General features: G+C 46.7%; 1 pseudogene; it reads right to left on the reverse strand.

Moving 5' to 3' along the window:
• LOC121574507 overlaps positions 1–16,593 on the reverse strand; it is a 501,964-nt pseudogene that overhangs the window by 425,784 nt on the left and 59,587 nt on the right.

Genomic DNA, 16,593 nt, shown 5'->3' on the forward strand with positions numbered 1-16,593 from the left:
GAGAGGGATTGTCCTTCCCAACTCGTGTCGTTAGTGAAAGTTCTCTAGACGACTATACATGCCAGCTGCAGACTGAGATGATAAGGTCTAGTGCATTGTCTTCTTCTTCACCTCGTGTAGAGGTTGAGAGTTTCTTCATTTCAAACGTGTGGGCTAACGTCTCACGTTTTCCGGTCTTGTGGAAATTCAACCATTTGCAACGTTTGGCTCACGCTTCTCGTCTGCTGCTCTTCCTTTGGTAATGGAGTTGTAGTTTTAAACCATGTTGTAACGTTTAGCTCACGCTTCACGTCTGCTGGTCTAAAGGTTGATTTGTTTTTCAAGGCTTTTTATGCACTCAGGGTTAAAGGGAGGTCCATCATGTTTACACGATCTCTGATGTCACTCGGGGCGTGGCTAGTCACTGTGCATAGTTTATATGAAAAACGATTATCTCTTTAGAAGACTAAAATCACATTCCTATCGTCACCAAAATACTCTCATACTCAGTCATATATTTTATACAACATTTAGATGTAAACTTGATAGATAGAATACGTACACTTTCTGAGTTACAGTTATTACTTGATACCATCCTAAATAACTGACCATTTCCCACATTCTTTTAAGTAGGAATATTGTTTCGTTATCTACTTTTGGATGTTGGAGTCTTGGCGGGAAGACTTCCTTTGTATCACAGGGAAATTCTTTCTTCCCATACTAGAGACCAAAAGGAATACTTTTCTGCAAACTATTTATGACCGGCTGTTAAGTCCTAAAACTGGCCCCCAGGAAAGGGGGTGTTCAAACCTTTGCCTAGCAGGAATGTTTGATCCTCAACCCATGAGGGCAAGTCATGACACATTCTTCCAACAGAATTCTCTCCAAGTCCTTGAGTTGGTAGAGCTTAATTGAGTCTCAAATATGTTCAACCATGTTTCATCAGTTATTTCAATGTTAAGCTCTCCCATTTCTGTTTAATATTGTTCATAGAGTGTTTCTTTGAGGATAGAATACCCAAGTAAAGATATGAAATCGTTTTTTTTGATACTCCAAGTTGTATGCGTAATTTCTGAGGTGCCCAAGGGCCAATCACTTTTATTTATTTTTAAAAAGTATTGTCGAACCTGTAGGTACCTGTAAAAATCTTGTTTATGCAAGCCATGTTTTTTTACTTAGGTCCTGGAAGTTCTCTAGATCCCCATTCCTTATAATTGTACAAAATGATGTGATGCCTTTTTTGCGTCCACTGTTTAAATCCACTATCCTGAATTGCAGGGATGAAGCAGGGGTCGTATGCAGGCCAACTCAGCAGTTTGACCTCTCTGTCTAAATTAATTTGCTTAACTACCCTATACCATGTCTTAAGAGAGAAATGAATCCACTGATTTTGTCTGCTGTATGTTTTTATTACCATGTCCTTATTATCCAAAACTGACTGGGTGGGTCTCTCTGACAAAGTAGTCTCAATGTCTTTCCATTTGGATTCATATTCTGAATTGCACCAACCCACCAGAGGTCTCAATTGGGCTGACACGAAATAATATTTTAGGTTTGGTAAGGCCATACCCCACGCTGTTTGTTGGTACAGTGGGGGAAAAAAAGTATTTAGTCAGCCACCAATTGTGCAAGTTCTCCCACTTAAAAAGATGAGAGAGGCCTGTAATTTTCATCATAGGTACACGTCAACTATGACAGACAAATTGAGAATATATTTTTCCAGAAAATCACATTGTAGGATTTTTTTATGAATTTATTTGCAAATTATGGTGGAAAATAAGTATTTGGTCAATAACAAAAGTTTCTCAATACTTTGTTATATACCCTTTGTTGGCAATGACACAGGTCAAAAAAAATTTGTTGGTAATTGTAATGTTGTATATCTAATTATTGGCCTCTTACTGTTCCAGATAAACCTTGATTTCCGTTTATCCCATTCCCTAAACTGTTTAGGTGGGATTTCTATGGGCAGTGATTGGAACAAATACAGTAACCTCAGCAGGATATTCATTTTGATTTGTTTCAATTCTACTACTAAGATCCAAAAGGAAGTGAATTCCACCTGTCCAGGTCATCATATATTTTCTTGTTGATGTGAACGTAATTCATGTCATAGAGTTTTTGGGTGTATCTTTTGGTAGATTTACTCCAAGATATTTAGCGGATGAAGAGGTCCCACTGGAAGTTATACCTACTCTCCAGCTCTGGCTGTGGGGTATAATTATATACTAGGGCTTGGGTCTTGTGTACGTTAAGCAGAACATATTCAGGGTAAAACGTCTATCAATCTAGGTACACTTGAACCTGGGTCTTTAAGGAATAAGAGAACATCGTCAGCATACATGCATTTCTTATGTTCACTGCCTCTTATTGTTATCCCCTCTATAGATGGGCCCTGTCTTATTGCCTAACGGCTCCACGTGACAAGGAGAAGAGCCTCGTCTTGCCCCTCGTTCTAAACTTATCGTTTGTGACAAATGTCCATTCATCTTTATTCTGGTAGTCGGACATGAATACAGTGTTTTTGATGCACTGTATCACTTATTTTGTTGAAACCAAAATCTATCCGTAACTTGGAATAGATAATCCCATCCACACTGAATCAAAATGCTTTTTTCTGCATCTAGACTGATTAAATATAGCACTTGTCTTTTCCTGAGTGATGTGGTGTAACGATCCCGGCAGTCTGAGTCGGGTCCTGTCTGGTGACTAGTTTTTCTGTTCGTGATCTCCAGTTTCCCGAGGGTTCGGGAAAGCTCCGGGGAGCTCTCTTGATTTCCGCACCTGCATCCCATCAGCAATCTGCACACCTGGTCCTGATCATCACCCTTCTTAGGCTCTGGCCTAACATCCAGTCCCTGCCGGATCGTTAGCCATGAACAGTAGGTTTAACAGAGTATCAGTCTTAGAGCCTAGCGTTAGTTTTGTTGTTTTTGCACCGTGTTGGTTTGTTGCTTACTTACCCCCGTTTTGTTCCATCTGCAGTCACCCGTCCGGAACCTTCATCCAACCTCTGCCTGGTGGTCGGCGGCTGCCGACCCAGGATGGGATCAACCACTGCACCCCCAACAACTAATCAACGCCGCCCGCTCTGTTCCCTGGATTATTCTGCATCACTCTTGAATTTGTAATAAACACTCACCTTCGTTTCAACTTACCTTGTCCTGGTCTGCTTCTGGGTTCTGGCTTAGCAACTCGTGACATGTGGCCCATGACATGTAGTGTTCTCCTTATGTTGTCCTGTGTCTGTCTATTTCGTATGAAACCAGTTGGATCCCCGTCAATCAATTCTGGGATTATGTCCTCCATTCTATTGGCTATTATTGATGCGTGTAGTTTATAATCCATGTTAAGAATTGCGATAGGTCTATAGGATTCCTTCTCATCTTTTCCATCTTTTTGAAATTACAAATACTATGGCTTCTCTCCACGACGGTGGAATATCCTCCTGCCGCAGAGTCCAGTTAAAACAGGCCTGAAGTAGAGGCGTTAGTTGTTCTCTGAAGGATTTGAACCATTCCGAAGGGAAGCAATCAGTACCTGGAGATTTGATTTGTTTGCTTTTTGATGAGATATTGCATTATTAATTTCCTCAGTGGTTATTTCTGAAGTAAGTCTATCATTTTACTCTGTCCCAATTGAGGGGAGATCAAGTGTCTTCAAAAAAATGCTCTATTGTCTGTGCATCTGCCTTCTCTGGTTGCTTGTACATATTTGTATAGTTATGATTCAAATGCATTCTGTATTTCATCCATTTTGCATGTAATCTTCTTTGTTTTGGAGTCTTTTATTTTGACAATTGTATTTTGTGCTTGTTGTTTTCTGAGTCTCCATGCTAGAAATGTTGTTGCCTTTGAGCCTCCTTCATAATATCGTTGTTTCAGGAACCTGAGGTTTTCTCTACTTCTTAACTATAAATCTGGTCAATTTCCTGTTTTACCTTTTCAATCTCACGTAATATAAAGAGGGTCTTTGAAATGACTGTGAGATCATTCTAAGCTTCCTAATGTTTCCTGTAATTTCAGAAGTCTGTGCTTCATTCTTTTTCGTGAGAGATGTTGTGGCTATGATCTTCCCTGTAATAACGCCTTCGCTGCATCCCACAATGTAGCAGGAGATACTTCCCCTTTGTCATTATCCTCCAGATAGACATTAAATTCTGTCTTTATTGATTCCTTGAATGCTGGATCATTCAGCATGCTTGTGTTAAGTCTCCATAGAGTATTTATTGGTTTGCTATCAAGGTGTAAAGCTATCATAAAGTCAGTACATCTGCTGTCTCAGCCACTGCCTGTCACCAAGGGAGTACTCAAAGGCTCGATCCTAGGCCCCACGCTCTTCTCAATTTACATCAACAACATAGCTCAGGCAGTAGGAAGCTCTCTCATCCAATTATATGTAGATGATACACCACGTGCTCTCACCACTGGGGACCCCCAGGGCTCAGTTCTAGGCCCTCTCCTATTCTCTCTATACACCAAGTCACTCGGCTCTGTCATATCCTCACATGGTCTCTCCTATCATTGCTACGCAGACGACACACAATTAATTTTCTCCTTTCCCCCTTCTGATAACCAGGTGGCGAATCGCATCTCTGTATGTCTGGCAGACATATCAGTGTGGATGTCGGATCACCACCTCAAGCTGAACCTCGGCAAGACGGAGTTGCTCTTCCTCCCGGGGAAGGACTGCCCGCTCCACGATCTCGCCATCACGGTTGACAACTCCATTGTGTCCTCCTCCCAGAGTGCAAAGAAACTTGGCGTGACCCTGGACAACACCCTGTCGTTCTCCGCTAACATCAAAGCGGTGACCCGATCCTGCAGGTTCATGCTCTACAACATTCGCAGAGTACGACCCTGGGACCTTACACAGAAAGTGGCACAGGTCCTAATCCAGGCACTTGTCATCTGCCGTCTGGATTACTGCAACTCGCTGTTGGCTGGGCTCGATCTTCCCAATCGCTCCTCTTTCACCCCAGCTGCCAAACTAACCCTAATTCAGATTACCATCCTACCCATGCTAGATTACGGAGACGCTAGATGTCCTTTACCCTTCAGCCATCAGATTTGCCACCAATTCTCCTTATAGGACACATCACTGCACTCTATACTCCTCTGTAAACTGGTCATCTTAATGATTGAATAACATACATGTTATTCAATCATTGCACCCACACTGCTCGCGAGCGTCTGCGTAGCCAGGCGCTAAAATAAAACTTGGCTCTATTTTAGACACTTGACGCGCTGCAAGTCCCGCCTCTCCCATCTCCTCATTGGTTTTTAGGAGCATATTCCCACGTGGGTGATTGAAAGATCAACTGAGGTCCACACTCCAGTCCAGTCGGTGGAGGTAATGCTCCTTAAAGTTGGTTGCCAACCGCCATATAAAGTCCAAAGAAGAAGAAGAAGACTGAAGGAGGAGCTTTTACTAGAAACAAACTCTGTTTACCCTTTCATCTGTGGATTAATTGTCGCAGTAGAGAACCTTGTGCATTTCAGGTAAAATAACAACCCAATGTTTATATCCCAGGACAAATTATCTAGCAACAGCAAGCTAACTAGCTAAATTGCCTGAAATGTTTCATGCTTTTTCGACCTGTCCCCAAATTAATATTGTTGATTTAGAGTTCGTTTTAATATTTCAACCTGCGTGTCGCGTCTGGTGTGGGTGGACAAAATCAACATGCGAGCGGTGTGGTGTGGTCAGCATGTTAGGTCTGTCTTGTTGTGATGTGTGTTTTGTCCTATATTTTTATTTTTAATCCCAGCCCCCATCACCGCAGGAGGCCTTTTGGTAGGCCGTCATTGTAAATAAGAATTTGTTCTTAACTGACTTGCCTAGTTAAATAAAGGTTAAATAAAATACAAATAGTGTTAGGTAAACTCCATTATGATCTGATAAGTCGCTCCGCCCGATCCTACAATCCTTAAGCCTGCGCCTATCTGCACTGTACGTGAAAAGTAGTCCAACCTGGAGTACTCAGTGAGGCAGGCTGAGTAAAAAGTAGTCCAACCTGGAGTACTCAGTGAGGCAGGCTGAGTAAAAAGTAGTCCAACCTGGAGTACTCAGTGAGGCAGGCTGAGTAAAAAGTAGTCCAACCTGGAGTACTCAGTGAGGCAGGCTGAGTAAAAAGTAGTCCAACCTGGAGTACTCAGTGAGGCAGGCTGAGTAAAAAGTAGTCCAACCTGGAGTACTCAGTGAGGCAGGCTGAGTAAAAGACCATGTCACTCCCCGGAGGCGCGTACACATTAAAATAATATAACTACCTTGTTATCCAGTTTACATGTAACAAATAAATCTCCCCCTCCTTGTCTTCTATTTCTGATATAAACTCAAAAATAACAATTTGGGATCAAGACTGCAACGCCCCTTCTACCTGTTTTATAAGAAGAAGAAAAAGAAAGGTATTCCGATGTCCCATTTTCTTGAGATTCTCGTGTACAGGAGGGGATAGGTGAGTTTCAGAATAGTATGTCAACATGTTTTTCCAGGCTGCGCGGACGACTTTCTCTTTGACTGAGAATTTAAGGAACCCTACAACTATGGATCTTGGTGGGGTGCCTCTGGGGGGGTTTTGAGGCCAGAGCTCGGTGTGCTCTCTCTCGATTCCCAGGTCCGTGTCGTCTTCAAGAATTTCTTTGAATAGACCCTCCACGAATTTGGGCATCAAGTCTTTTTCCTGCGCCCTCTGCCACGGAATAAAGTCAAATGTTATTAAGACGTGAAAAACCTTAGAGTTCTGTCACTTTCGCCTGCAGTGCGTGATGGCTTTTCAAAGACTGTACTTGACCGCAGTATTCCATGTGTCCGTTCCCCCAATGCGCTGTTCTGCATCCCCCATTCTTGTAGATATGCTATGAAGTTATTCTTTGTTTTCTTCGAGTTTCTGGTTAATGTCCTTCTTGAACTCATTTAGTTATTTTCGTACATCTTCTCGAAGTTCCTCTCGAAAGCCAGCGAGCGCCTCGCGCAAACTCCTCCTTTCTCACCTCACGGAATGAGGGTTCTTTTGCTGCTGTTAGCTTGTTTGAGCTAGCATTAGCCATCTCTGTTCTGTCGACGAACTTGTTACGGACTATCGTTGTGGCTCCACCACCTTTTCCTATTTTCCCCTTTAGTGTAAGTTACTATAATGCTCAGAGTAAATAATTGAATTTAGTGGGGAAATACCCAACCGATGTGCAGTACGAAAAATCAGGTAGCCATTTCCCCCGGCCCTAGTTATTGATGGGGGAAAAAGGCCCTACCTGGCCATAGTTATTAATGAAAAAACAGGCCCTACCTGGCCCAATAATATATATTTTTTACCTACCTGGCCCAATAATAGATTTTTTTTAATCTACCTGGCCCAATAATAGATTTTTCACCTACCTGGCCCAATAATAGATTTTTCACCTACCTGGCCCAATAATAGATTTTTTATTTTTTTGGGTATTGAAATCAGACTGTCTGTATTTCTAAATACCCCTGTATATGATGTAAACTGTATATCACCTAACCACCACTACTACTACCACCACCACAACCAACACCATCACCACAACCACCACCCAATATACACTGGATGTCTTCCTCCGGCTTCCTCTTTTAGCATCAGCAGTTAGGATCAAATAAAGGGAACCCTGGTATCACACACAGGCTCTGCTGCACCTGCCCCAGCTCCATGATAATGTATAAAGCAATAATATGCCACTGAAGACACTTTTATCCAAAGGAACGTACATTGGGTGCATTTAGTCTGCGGAGGAGATCCCCTCAGGATCTTAGCACTGCTAGCGCCTCACTCTTACCAACTGAGCCACACAGGACCACTTCTTGCGTTAGAACGCGCACACACACACACACACCCACCTACCTCCTGGCAGGCTGAAGGTGTGAATCTCAGTGAGCGATGGAGTGAGTGAGAAAAAGAGGACAGGAGGGAGATCACCTCTGGTAGCACTAAGAGCCCAGACTCCATCCCAACAGCTCTTGACTAACAGCGCCGGAAGAAGATGGCTGCCGTTTTACAGCCCTCTAACCAATTGTACTATTATGTGTGTTTTTCCGCGTTATTTGTAATTTATTTTGTACATAATGTTTCTGCCATCGTCTCTTATAACCAAAGAGAGCTTCTGGATATCAGGACAGCGATTACTCACCTCGCGTTGGACGAACACTTTTTCTTCAACGAGGCGTTCGCGAAGGATATTCTACAGACTCCCGACAAGGCCCAGATCCCCGTCATTCGCGTGAGGAAGAGACGGAGATATCGTGGCGCAGATCCGGTGCCTTGTAAGGATCGACGGCGAACGAGTAAACTGCCTCTCCCATCAATCCTATTAGCCAACGTTCAAGCTTTGGAGAATAAAATGGACGATTTAAGATTACGGTTATCCTACCAACGGGACATTAAAAACTGTAATATCTTATGTTTCACGGAGTCGTGGCTGAACAGCGACAATGATAACATTCAGCTAGCAGGCTATACGCTACATCGGCAGGACAGAACGGCAGACTCGGGTAAGACGAGGGGTGGCGGTCTCTGTATATTTGTAAACAACAGCTGGTGCACAAAATCAAATACTAAGGAAGTCTCAAGGTTTTGCTCGCCTGAGGTAGAGTATCTTATGATAAGCTGTAGACCACACTATTTACCAAGAGAGTTTTCATCTATATTTTTCATAGCTGTCTATTTACCACCACAAACCAATGCTGGCATTAAGATTGCACTGAATGAGTTGTACAAGGCCATTAATCAACAGGAAAACGCTCATCCAGATGCAGCGCTCCTAGTAGCAGGGGACTTTAATGCAGGGAAACTTAAATCCGTTCTACCTAATTTCTACCAGCATGTTAAATGTGCAACCAGAGGGGAAAAAACTCTAGACCACCTTTACTCCACACACAGAGACGCATACAAAGCTCTCCCTCGCCCTCCATTTGGCAAATCTGACCATAACTCTATCCTCCTGATTCCTGCTTATAAGCAAAAACTGAAGCAGGAAGCACCAGTGATTCGGCTAATAAAAAAGTGGTCAGATGACGCAGATGCTAAGCTACAGGACTGTTTTGCTAGCACAGACTGGAACATGTTCGGGATTCTTCAGACAGCATTGAGGAGTACACCACATCAGTCACTGGCTTCATCAATAAGTGCATCGATGATGTCGTCCCCACAGTGACCGTGACGTACATACCCCAACCAGAAGCCATGGATTACAGGAAACATCCGCACTGAGCTAAAGGGTAGAGCTGCCGCTTTCAAGGAACGGGACTCTAACCCGGACGCTTATAAGAAATCCCGCTATGACCTCCGACGAACCATCAAACAGGCAAAGAGTCAATACAGGTCTAAGATTGAATCATACTACACTGGCTCTGACGCTCGTCGGATGTGGCAGGGCTTGAAAACTATTACAGACTACAAAGGGAAGCACAGCCGCGAGCTGCCCAGTGACACAAGCCTACCAGACGAGCTAAACCACTTCTATGCTCGCTCGAGGCAAGCAACACTGAAGCATGCATGAGAGCACCAGCTGTTCCGGACGACTATGTGATCACGCTCTCCGTAGCCGATGTGAGTAAGACTTTTAAGCAGGTCAACATTCACAAGGCCGCAGGGCCAGACGGATTACCAGGACGTGTACTCCGAGCATGTGCTGACCAACTGGCAAGTGTCTTCACTGACATTTTCAACATGTCCCTGACTGAGTCTGTAATACCAACATGTTTCAAGCAGACCACCATAGTCCCCGTGCCCAAGAACTCTAAGATAACCTGCCTAAATGACTACCGACCCGTGGCACTGACGTCTGTAGCCATGAAGTGCTTTGAAAGACTGGTCATGGCTCACATCAACAGCATAATCCCAGAAACCCTAGACCCACTCCAAATCCGTTCTACCTAATTTCTACCAGCATGTTAAATGTGCAACCAGAGGGGAAAAAACTCTAGACCACCTTTACTCCACACACAGAGACGCATACAAAGCTCTCCCTCGCCCTCCATTTGGCAAATCTGACCATAACTCTATCCTCCTGATTCCTGCTTATAAGCAAAAACTGAAGCAGGAAGCACCAGTGATTCGGCTAATAAAAAAGTGGTCAGATGACGCAGATGCTAAGCTACAGGACTGTTTTGCTAGCACAGACTGGAACATGTTCCGGGATTCTTCAGACAGCATTGAGGAGTACACCACATCAGTCACTGGCTTCATCAATAAGTGCATCGATGATGTCTTCCCCACAGTGACCGTACGTACATACCCCAACCAGAAGCCATGGATTACAGGAAACATCCGCACTGAGCTAAAGGGTAGAGCTGCCGCTTTCAAGGCAGGGACTCTAACCCGGACGCTTATAAGAAATCCCGCTATGACCTCCGACGAACCATCAAACAGGCAAAGAGTCAATACAGGTCTAAGATTGAATCATACTACACTGGCTCTGACGCTCGTCGGATGTGGCAGGGCTTGAAAACTATTACAGACTACAAAGGGGAAGCACAGCCGCGAGCTGCCCAGTGACACAAGCCTACCAGACGAGCTAAACCACTTCTATGCTCGCTTCGAGGCAAGCAACACTGAAGCATGCATGAGAGCACCAGCTGTTCCGGACGACTATGTGATCACGCTCTCCGTAGCCGATGTGAGTAAGACTTTTAAGCAGGTCAACATTCACAAGGCCGCAGGGCCAGACGGATTACCAGGACGTGTACTCCGAGCATGTGCTGACCAACTGGCAAGTGTCTTCACTGACATTTTCAACATGTCCCTGACTGAGTCTGTAATACCAACATGTTTCAAGCAGACCACCATAGTCCCCGTGCCCAAGAACTCTAAGATAACCTGCCTAAATGACTACCGACCCGTGGCACTGACGTCTGTAGCCATGAAGTGCTTTGAAAGACTGGTCATGGCTCACATCAACAGCATAATCCCAGAAACCCTAGACCCACTCCAATTTGCATACCGCCCCAACAGATCCACAGATGATGCAATCTCTATCGCACTCCACACTGCCCTTTCCCACCTGGACAAGAGGAACACCTACGTGAGAATGCTATTCATTGACTACAGCTCAGCATTCAACACCATAGTGCCCTCAAAGCTCATCACTAAGCTAAGGATCCTGGGACTAAACACCTCCCTCTGCAACTGGATCCTGGACTTCCTGACGGGCCGCCCCCAGGTGGTAAGGGTAGGTAACAACACATCTGCCACACTGATCCTCAACACCGGGGCCCCTCAGGGGTGCGTGCTCAGTCCCCTCCTGTACTCTCTGTTCACCCATGACTGCATGGCCAGGCACGACTCCAACACCATCATTAAGTTTGCCGACGACACAACAGTGGTAGGCCTGATCACCGACAACGATGAGACAGCCTATAGGGAGGAGGTCAGAGATCTGGCCGTGTGGTGCCAGGACAACAACCTCTCCCTCAACGTGACCAAGACAAAGGAGATGATTGTGGACTACAGGAAAAAAAGAGGACTGAGCACGCCCCCATTCTCATCGACGGGGCTGTAGTGGAACAGGTTGAGAGCTTCAAGTTCCTTGGTGTCCACATCACCAACGAACTATCATGGTCCAAACACACCAAGACAGTCGTGAAGAGGGCACGACAAAGCCTATTCCCCCTCAGGAGACTAAAAAGATTTGGCATGGGTCCTCAGATCCTCAAAAAAATTCTACAGCTGCACCATCGAGAGCATCCTGACTGGTTGCATCACCGCCTGGTATGGCAACTGCTTGGCCTCTGACCGCAAGGCACTACAGAGGGTAGTGCGTACGGCCCAGTACATCACAGGGGCAAAGCTCCCTGCCATCCAGGACCTCTATACCAGGCGGTGTCAGAGGAAGGCCCTCAAAATTGTCAAAGACTCCAGTCACCCTAGTCATAGACTGTTCTCTCTGCTACCGCACGGGCAAGCGGTACCGGAGTGCCAAGTCTAGGTCCAAAAGACTTCTCAACAGCTTCTACCCCCAAGCCATAAGACTCCTGAACAGCTAATCATGGCTACCCGGACTATTTGCACTGCCCCCCCACCCCATACTTTTTACGCTGCTGCTACTCTGTTAAGTATTTATGCATAGTCACTTTAACTCTACCCACATGTACATATTACCTCAACTACCTCAACTAGCCGGTGCCCCCCGCACATTGACTATGCAACGGTACCCCCCTGTATATATAGCCTCCCTACTGTCACTTTATTCTATTGTATATATAGCCTCCCTACTGTCACTTTATTTTTACTTCTGCTCTTTTTTTCTCAACACTTTTTTGTTGTTGTTTTATTCTTACTTTTTTGTTTAAAATAAATGCACTGTTGGTTAAGGGCTGTAAGTAAGCATTTCACTGTAATGTCTGCACCTGTTGTATTCGGCGCATGTGACCAATAAAATTTGATTTGATTTGATTTGAAACACCCCCAGGCCCACCGCACCCAGAGCCCAGACTCCATCCCAAACACCCCCAGGCCCACCGCACCCAGAGCCCAGACTCCATCCCAACACCCCCAGGCCCACCGCACTAAGAGCCCAGACTCCATCCCAACACCCCCAGGCCCACTGCACCCAGAGCCCAGACTCCATCCCAAACACCCCCAGGCCCACCGCACCCAGAGCCCAGACTCCATCCCAACACCCCCAGGCCCACTGCACCCAGAGCCCAGACTCCATCCCAAACACCCCCAGGCCCACCGCACCCAGAGCCCAGACTCCATCCCAACACCCCCAGGCCCACCGCACCCAGAGCCCAGACTCCATCCCAACACCCCCAGGCCCACCGCACTAAGAGCCCAGACTCCATCCCAACACCCCCAGGCCCACCGCACTAAGAGCCCAGACTCCATCCCAACACCCCCAGGCCCACCGCACCCAGAGCCCAGACTCCATCCCAACACCCCCAGGCCCACCGCACCCAGAGCCCAGACTCCATCCCAAACACCCCCAGGCCCACCACTCCAGAGCCCAGACTCCATCCCAACACCCCCAGGCCCACCGCACCAAGAGCCCAGACTCCATCCCAACACCCCCAGGCCCACCGCACTAAGAGCCCAGACTCCATCCCAACACCCCCAGGCCCACCGCACTAAGAGCCCAGACTCCATCCCAACACCCCCAGGCCCACCGCACCAAGAGCCCAGACTCCATCCCAAACACCCCCAGGCCCACCGCACCCAGAGCCCAGACTCCATCCCAACACCCCCAGGCCCACCGCACCCAGAGCCCAGACTCCATCCCAACACCCCCAGGCCCACCGCACCCAGAGCCCAGACTCCATCCCAAACACCCCCAGGCCCACCGCACTAAGAGCCCAGACTCCACTTGAACTAACCCCTGGTCCCTGCAGGCTGCTGGGAAACTATCTCCAGACACACACACACCACTGTCGTTTCTCCAGCCGAGCCCAGGGACCCTACGTTATCACACCCGAGGGAGGAGGTTAGGAGTGTTTCTAATTGTCTGGAAGAACCACTCTCACTATCTCCCTCTCCATCTCTATCTCTTCTCTGCCTGGCTGGCTGGGCTGAAAGCTAGACGGCGGCTGGGCCCAGATGTACCCCCCGCGAGACAGAAGCAAGGCATGCATTTTTCATCCGTCTGCTTAGCCCCTTGCTATTCGCCCTGTTCATTCCACTGCAATCTAGCCTTTATGCTTTTCAAACGCCAGACTGGTTTTCAAATGGCCACTGTTAAGTGCTGCCCTTAAGGCAGGCGTGGCGCTCTGCCGCGTTCTGCCGTGCTCTGCATCCCAGCACAGCCCAGAAGGTCAGACACAGCCATAGTTCAGGGAAGTTGATTGTTGTATAAAAAAATTATACTCAACACCTTCCTCCTTCACTCATTCCATCTCTTTTTTTTTTAGGGGTTCAAGCAGAGAAGCTGCGAGAAACCGTTGATTGTTTGTATACCCGGTTCTTCGGTCAAGGAAAATGAACATGCAAATTCCACTGAGATGGTAAGGCCTAGGAGGTGGCAACCTTGCATGACGGAAAATAGCAAAACGCAGTCTCTCCAGGATTTCACACAGATTTTGTGATATTTGCAGGGGGAAAAAATACTTGATTTTGCTGCGGCAATGCTTACATTTTGCATGGCAATTTGTTTGCGAAAATGCGCAGATGAGGGAAAAAGTTTGTTGACGTGTGGCTTGATTGAACCATATTATGCGGTAAATGTGCAGTGATTGGTTGAAATTGAGCGGCCTCTTTCTGTACTGCAGTGATGGGTTTTATGCGATAATATTGCGATGATTTTACACGTTTTATGCAGAAATAGTGCAGTGATTGGTCAAATTTGCAAGCCCTCACATAATATACGCTACTCCTCTGGTACCAAATGACGGTCTGCACGAAACTTGATATGCTACTGACCAATAAACTATCACATGGGCGTGGTCTGGCACAAGAATGCATATGAATCAGACGGGGATATTTGTACTGTAACAAATATGTTTGACTCCAAGTGATGAATTTTCCCAGACATGCTCAGGGATGTGAGTCTAGCTAACCTGTAGAGGTTCAGTTAGGCCGCATGGAGGCGCTGTTGGACAGGGAAAACCATTCATGCCGCCATATTGTTTGACCTAGAGTCTTGGAAAATATGGTGCCGATCGGTCCAGCGGTTCTGGAGGAAAATATTGAAAGTAGTCAACATCATTAAAAAATTGTCCAAAATACATCAAAGGCATATTGCATGATCTGTTTGATTTTGAGTTCTGATATTTGGCAAGCATGGTAAGGATGAAAGAAGTAGCTCGTCCTAGAGCAATCTGTCAAATTTGGCCTATTGGTGGCACTATGGGGACAAAACCCTGGCATGGCATCTCTGTTTCTCTCCGTCTACCCTCTCTCTTTCTCTCTCTCGCCCTCCCTCCCTCTTTCTCCAGCCGCCTCCCTCTCCCACCCCCACCCCTCTCCCGGCACCATCTGAAGTGAAAAACCATTGAGAATTCCAGTAGTGCTTTGCTATGGATGACTGGCACAGAGACTGTATGAGGGAGAGACTTGTTGCATTGCGATGGAAAGCACTTATACAGTGGTGTGTGTGTGTGTGTGTGTGTGTGTGTGTGTGTGTGTGTGTGTGTGTGTGTGTGTGTGTGTGTGTGTGTGTGTGTGTGTGTGTGTGTGTGTGTTGCACTGCGATGGAAAGCACTTCTACAGTGATGAAGTGCTGATCAGGGTTTGAAACAGACAGTTCTGGTGTGAAGCAATTAAAGGACCGGTACACCAGTCTGAGCTTATTGCCTTCTAACTTAACATTGGATGATGCTAATACAGCCTAATAAAAGTCTAAAACTAAACCGGTTCATAGTGACACTTTACTGTATTAGGTCCCGTATCTATGCATTCATAAAGCCTTCACTACAGCTACATAATAACATTGTGAACAACGGCATAAAGCTTACCTTGTCTGCATTGTCTGTAGCTAGTAGGTTGATAGCCAGGGTTAGGGGGTCAGGGCTAGGGCTGTACCTTGTCTGCAGCCAGTTGGTTGGTAGCCAGGGTTAGGGGTCAGGGTTAGGGGTCAGGGCTAGGGGTCAGGGGTGATGCTGTACCTTGTCTGCAGCCAGTTGGTTGGTAGCCAGGGTTAGGGGGTCAGGGCTAGGGCTGTACCTTGTCTGCAGCCAGTTGGTTGGTAGCCAGGGTTAGGGGTTAGGGGTCAGGGGTCAGGGCTAGGGGTCAGGGGTGTACCTTGTCTACAGCCAGTAGGGAAGGGGATACCTAGTCAGTTGCACAACTGAATGCATCCAACCAAAATGTCTTCCACATTTAACCCAACCCCTCTGAATCAGAGAGGTGCAGGGGGCTGCTTTAATTGACGTCCACATCATCGGCGCCTGGGTAGCAGTTGTTGTTGGGGGTTAACTGCCTTCCTCAAGGGCAGAAAGGACGATTTTTCCACCTTGCCGGCTTGGGGATTCGAACCAGCGACCTTTCGGTTACTGGCCCAACGCTCTTAACCGCTAGGTAGCCAGAGTTAGGGGTTGTGCTGTACCTTGTCTGCAGCCAGCAGGTTGGTAGCCAGTGTCTGTAGTTTGTGCGTGGCCATGTTCTTGAGCGCTGCCAGGCTACGTCGTGTCATGGCCTGTTTCAGGTTGACCGCAGGGTGGCTCAGAGCGTCCACAGCGGCCGGCACCACCTCATCACACGCATTCAGGATCTCTACGGCCGTGATGCCCATCACGCAACGGTCCAACGCACCTGATGGCGGGAGAGAGGAAAATGACTGTGCTCAACGGGCAGGAAGATGGCTGCTGGGACCTGTTGAGATTTGCATAATGACCTGGGCCCAGTTTCCCAAAAGCATCTTAAGGCTAAGTTCATCGTTAGAACCTTAGGATCATGGTTCTAAAATAAACATAGCCTTAAAATGCTTTTGGGAAACCCGGGCCCTGCTCGTGTCCATACTTCACCCTGAAAATGTCAAGGTAAAGCTGATTAAACTGTACCCATTATAGGGGGATTGTCACAACTGAAGTCTGCTTCTCCCACCACCAAGGATATCAGTACCCTCCAGTACCCCAACCAGACCAACACCCAATGCCAGCCCAGCACAACTTTCCTGGAATGTTTGGCCCAGTTACTAAGCTCTCTCCATCCATCTAGCGCCATCTCCCCTC

Source organism: Coregonus clupeaformis, chromosome 9, assembly GCF_020615455.1.
Source record: "Coregonus clupeaformis isolate EN_2021a chromosome 9, ASM2061545v1, whole genome shotgun sequence".
In the NCBI taxonomy this organism is placed as follows: Eukaryota; Metazoa; Chordata; class Actinopteri; order Salmoniformes; family Salmonidae; genus Coregonus; species Coregonus clupeaformis.